This window comes from Heliangelus exortis, chromosome Z (assembly GCF_036169615.1).
Source record: "Heliangelus exortis chromosome Z, bHelExo1.hap1, whole genome shotgun sequence".
In the NCBI taxonomy this organism is placed as follows: domain Eukaryota; kingdom Metazoa; phylum Chordata; class Aves; order Apodiformes; family Trochilidae; genus Heliangelus; species Heliangelus exortis.
Genome location: NC_092454.1, coordinates 51,530,409 through 51,536,408, shown reverse-complemented (window position 1 = coordinate 51,536,408; position 6,000 = coordinate 51,530,409).

Below are 6,000 nucleotides of genomic sequence, written 5' to 3'. Positions count from 1 at the left end.
CATGGTGTGAGATTCCTTATTGGTGTTAAGTATTTGTATTCATTGCAGGGGTATATACCCTTCAGCAGTAAAGATATGAACAAAAAGAGGGTATGTCAGGATCTGTTAAGTATATAACTTTTTCTTTTTTAAATCAAATTACTCTGTTTCTTTGGGTGGGATGTATTATCTTGCTTTAATAGGTTAGATATGAGCCCACCACATATATCACTATACTCAATACTTTGTTAATGGAAGTAAAACAAGAAGTAATAATGAAGTTGATTCAAATTTTAAAAAATGAACAGGTAAAATAATCAAAGGAATTAACGGAAGGAGATAAATACAGTGAAGAGGCATACCAGATAAAATCAGAAAGCACAGTGAAAAGCAGTTTACAGCAGCACAGATCTTTACATAGCATAGCCATAATCGGAAGAAAATCAACACTAGTCCAGCTATTTTCATTGCCATCTTAGTAAAGGCTGTACATGTAGGTGGCTGTAGGTGATGTGCTTTGCTGTGTCCTAGAGAAACACTGGGCACAAAGTTTCACTTTTGAAGCTAGATCCAAGAACTATGCTTGAGTGCCTGAATAGCGAAGTCTGACTTTGTTGAAGTGCTGAGACACATTTGGACCTACTAAAGTAAGCAGCACTGGAAAACGAGGCCTTTTTCCCCTACAGTAAGTTTGCAGAGTGCAAAAGCTCAGCTTCTGCTTCTCTTATAAGTGTAGGTCCTGATGCTTCACTGCATTTCACCTGAGAGGTAGCCAGCCATCAAAACAGCTTTACCCAAACTTACTGCCTATGGCAATAGATCTAGTGGAAAGATGCCATGTCTTGAAATGTTTGGAAAATCCTTTTAACATTTATATATCTGATTTAAGTGATTTGTAAATTAAAAACAGCAACCATTTATTCTATCATGTTGGTAGGTACTACAGTATCAGTATATAGTTGCAGTATATATGGAGACAGTGCTGAGGACCTGTACACCAGCTCTACCCCACTGTTCACAGGGACAAGGTGAGAGAGCACAGACAGAGGTGTGGGCATTTACTGCCAAGGGACAGCCTTCTGAAGGGCAGTGAGAAAGGGAAAGCAGATAAAAGGTGACATATGACTTCTTCCCAAAGAGAAAAATAGAAAAATGTTTGAAATTGAAAAGGTATTTTGAACAAAATGATCCAAAAGGCAGAAGGGGAAGAGGATTTGTCTTGGCTTTTACTCTTTCAACTTTCTACCTTGATATAAGATACAGAGAAATTGTGAAAGCTTAAAAATTCTTACAGTTTAAGGGAAAAAAATATCTGCTTCTGTCTAGTTATTAACATTTCTGTGTCATGAACTCAGATCAATACCACTTGACTGCAGTGGCAGCTGGTTGTCTTTTTAGCTCTTAAGGTCAGGGTTGTCTTTGTTCTGATCCACACCTTGTCCCCAAACCTTCCTTAAGAAAAGAGGAGGAAGTGGTGGGGGCCATGTGGGAACAGCATGCCCTGCCAGTCAGCTATGCTCAGCACAGACCCACTGAGGCCATCACTAAAAGATGCATTAGGATTTCCTATGGGCATATTTAGGAAGGGGCTTCATATGCCTATCGATGATAGGAGGTGTTCAGTGCAAACAGGTGCTTCCACATCAATTAGTGTTCAGGATTTCTCAGAAAACTGCAGTAAGAAGCTCATGTCCAGCAGCCCTGAAGAAATTCATGAGAAGCTATTAATGTAATTTAATTATACCCCCTGTTGAATGTAACTTTCCATTCAGTATATAAAGTTTTAAAACTATCCTTAGTGGGGCTAGGATCTAAATTGGAAGTAATTCTGCTGGTATAAGGATCTAATAAAATGAAAAATTTGGAGTGTTTTATTTTTCTCATCTTCAGCAAGCACTTTTCCATAAATTAATGTAGCTACAGACCATGGCCCTTGTGCCAGTTCAAGGATTTTCTTTACTGAAAAGTCTGTTTTATAACTCTCCACACAGAGGAATCAAGCAAATCTTAAGGCAGCTGGTTGTGCTCAGTATATGAGCACAAAACAAGAACATGACAAAGCAGCAACTACTGAGGGTTTGCAAGGGTTCAAGGGGATGCTACACAAGTACCCAGAAAAAAAAAAAAAAGTAGGTGAGGCACATCTAAATCAGGATATTCCACAGGCTGAAGTAGTCAAGTCTGAGAGAGTGCCTGAGGGAGAATCAGAGGGCCTGCCATTCCCCTATGGATGCTGCTCCCTTTGATTTTATTAGCAAAAATAATTGTTTCCTCCCCTATTCACCCCCCAAAAAGAATCAGGGTGGGTTGAGGGAAGAAACTTGTGAGAAAAAATGTATTATTTCAGTACACAATGTGTTTCTGTTTAAAGCTGTTCTGCAGTACGCAAGATCCAGCTAAAAACCCTTCCTCGCTGTTGGACAAAAACCTTGGACCTTGAATTCACCACAGTCATGAATGGGAAGCCCATCTTTAGACTGAAAATTCCCTCTTCTACAGTTTTCACAATGAACATCTAAATGCCTTTGATAAATTTTGGTGCAGAAGTGACAAATTGCGGTAATCACAAAATTTTCTGCTGGACATGAAAAAAACATTTCTTGCCCTCTTCCACCGGTGATGACCTGGTACAACTGACCTCCCAGACACAGTCAGCTTTAGTGATGCTTTGAATACCCTGATTTCCCTTGTGAAGCCACACCATGAGACTGCAGGCCTTCCACAGCCTCCTTGCATTGCTCACCACAGCTGCTGTGATTAGGTTGTCCATGTCTCTGGACCCTAGGAGTCTGAGCAGCAGTTTTTCATTAGAAGCATACTAGGTGACTGCAATGAAAAATTTCACCCCTGCAATGCCACAGGTCTGTTTGGAAAGTACAGGTAATTATTTTAATTACCTTTGAATTTTCCCACATGTATCAGCTGGCTAATGCATCTCTGCTTTCCCAGCTTTGATACCAGATTGACTCAAATGTGTCCTGGAGAAAGCTTTTGCTGTGATATGACTTCTTTTACCTATGATACTGTTGTGTTCTTATCCCATCTCACCAGTCTTCAGAGACAGACCGTGCCTTACTTTGATTATTCACATTCCCAGGAGAATGCCTAGCATGAGCACTTGCAATTTATTGTATATAGCTTGTTCTTAGACTCTTTCTAATATCTCTCTTGACATTGCCTCATAGCTACCCTGATTGATGGTTTTGTGTCGTTCAGCTGTTTATATTTCTTTTAAGTTGATGATGTCATATTTATGGTGAACTGCCATGCTTCATGTTACAACAAGCCTTTTGAAAACAAGACAGGTAGGTATACCTTGGTCTTCTGAAGTTTGTATTTAAGTGCCAGCTCATCAATATCAGTAGAATGTGATGAAAGCTTTCAGAAACTGATAGTGAATGCATTTTTAAAAGCTAACTAGTCATTCACAGTCACTTTCTCTTTCATGGTTTCCCACACTTTGACATAATGAATGTATTTCCCATGTACTTCTGGCATTTATATAGTCCTGCAAACCCCTGTTTCAGGGGGGGCCTTCAACACAGAAGACGCCTCCTACCTCTTCTGGAGCCTCTGTCACATCGTTTGTATGCATCCCAATATTTTGGGATGTGTTGGCAGTCTCTGAGGCTTGTGATGGCTATGCCCTGTTGAGGTACCCAAATACCACATTGGTGTAACAATAATCAGGAAAGTTTACTTAGACCTAAAGGTTCTGGATGAAGAAAGTGTAGCTAGTTTACCAGTGCTGATAATCTGTAAACCAAATGAACCCATTTAGTGTGGATATGTTGTATTGCTTCTGCCTTCTGAAGACCAGGTCGTGGACCTTGCACAGACAGTGGACTTATGCATGTGACACCACTTCAGCCACATCCCTGGAGGGTCCCAGAAGACAGCAGGGATTTCTGCCATGATTTGCAGCAGCCTTCCCCCAGCTATCCTTGTATCTGTTCTGCATGAACGTGATACACGTTGATGTGACTTACTAAGAATTTTATTTATACATCTTTCTTGTAACACTGAAAGTCTTGCCCTTAGTTTTTATCTCAAATGTCATTCTTTGCCATTTCTCTCAACCTGATGACATCCCAAATATGGTGAAGTAGCTCAAATGACATTTATTATTGGCAATGGTTGCCAATATGTTTTCCTGATGTCAAGTCAGTTTATATTTCTCTTTTTTGGGGGCCTTTGATATTGAGCTCTTTTTAGTGCTTTGTTTGAAACACTAAGCGTCTCTGGCAGATAGCTTGCCTGATTTCTAAATGAGCACCAGGCTTCTTATCCAGCTCTTGGCTTCTGTGACAATATGACCTCCTTTTCTGTTCTCTTTGCAGCTTCCATTGTTAGCTGTTTTGCTCTTGTAGTGGAACTGATTTTCTGGGAGTCAGATCCTATGACATTCAAACTGTTTTATCACATGTGCAAATCTAGTCCACAGAAAAAAAGCCAAAAAACTAACAAACAAAAACCCAAACCAAAACAAAAAACCCAAAACAACCCTTTGGGGTTGTTAGCACCATATATTTTAATAAAAGCAGAGGTGTCTTTATTCTCTTTGTTATCTACCTGAAACCCCAGCCTCTGTCTTTCCTTGTACCCTGCTTTTAACTTACACTAGAATTCTAGTTTTGAGAGCATGTCTTCATATGGTTTTAATTTGCCATGTTTTCCTGAAATTTCACTTTCTTTCTTTCTTTGCAAAAGGCTCAGGATGCCTTTGTGATATAAAACACAGAGCTTTCTCCCTGTGTCTGTTTGGCTTTGAACTTCTGGTTTATTCATGGCTTTGGCCCATCTCTGGTATTTGGTACTCCACTGAGCTTCCAGCCAACTTCCATGTGTTTTGTGGTTGGTGATTTGCTTCGCTGGTTCATGTTGTGCTGAGTTCATGTATGTTTAAGTACTCACCTTTGAATACGTGTTTGTGTCTGCGATTTTGTTCCATTGTTTCCATTGTTTATATACATTTTCTATCATGGCATTTAGACTGTTTTCACAGTAGTTTGTCTTCTTTATATTTGAACATGCTTTCCTCGTCTACGGAAGCACATTTTCTGGCAGCAGTCACTTTGCCTATTCCATCTTTGTTTTGTCTTTGAATGGCAGACTGCCTCCTAGCCTTGCCTAAGATTGTCAGTACTGGGGGACTTCCATGACTGCTTGGGTCATTCTTCAAATGCTGTTGCCTTTCATCCTGATTATGAATTTATCCCAAACTGTTTCTACTTGCATAAGCTGCTTCTTTCTTAAGTCAGTCCTTTTCCATGCATCATAATTTGATGAGTCTCTTCTTATGTCTCTGTGGGTATTCCCATTGGAAAGATGCATTAGTGTTTATGTCTTTGGGGCGGTGAGTATGTTTTTTGAGCTTTCCTAGGATTTTGGATGGAGCATTCCAATCTGTCACTGCTGGATGGTGCTGATGCAGGTCATGGCCTTTCCCACCGCATTAATACCTTAGCTAGCTCCTAATTTTGCTTTCTGGGCTTTTAGCTGGCATCTTGCAATCTTCAAGCAGTGTACGTATGGTCACCTACTCCCTCAGAGAGGTTCTCTGGCTTAGTGTTTGGTTAAAGGAAATGTTATTTTGATTATTTATGTCATGTCACAGCCACTCAGGAAGGAGACAGCTTTCCACCAACCTTGCAGGAGCACGAAGTAGATGGTGGAACAAACCTTACCCAGCCTCTGGAGACTGTTCCTCTCATGCTGGAGACTCTTGACACTCCTCTGCTTAACAGCAGGAAAAAACATAATGCTACTCAGGAAAGGCATTTCTACAACTGCAAAATGTTCTCTGTAGACTGTAATCTGGATTACAAATGCCATGCAAATTATTACAATATCTCCACTGCTTTTAGATATTGATCCCTCAATCTACCCTTTAAAAAAAATAGCAATTACTGTAAAGGGTATTGGAAATTACAGCTAAATCTCAGGAGCCTTCCAGCTACCGCTGCAGACTGGGTTTTTCTTCTGAATCATAACCCAAACAAGCTCCTGGATGTGCATTGT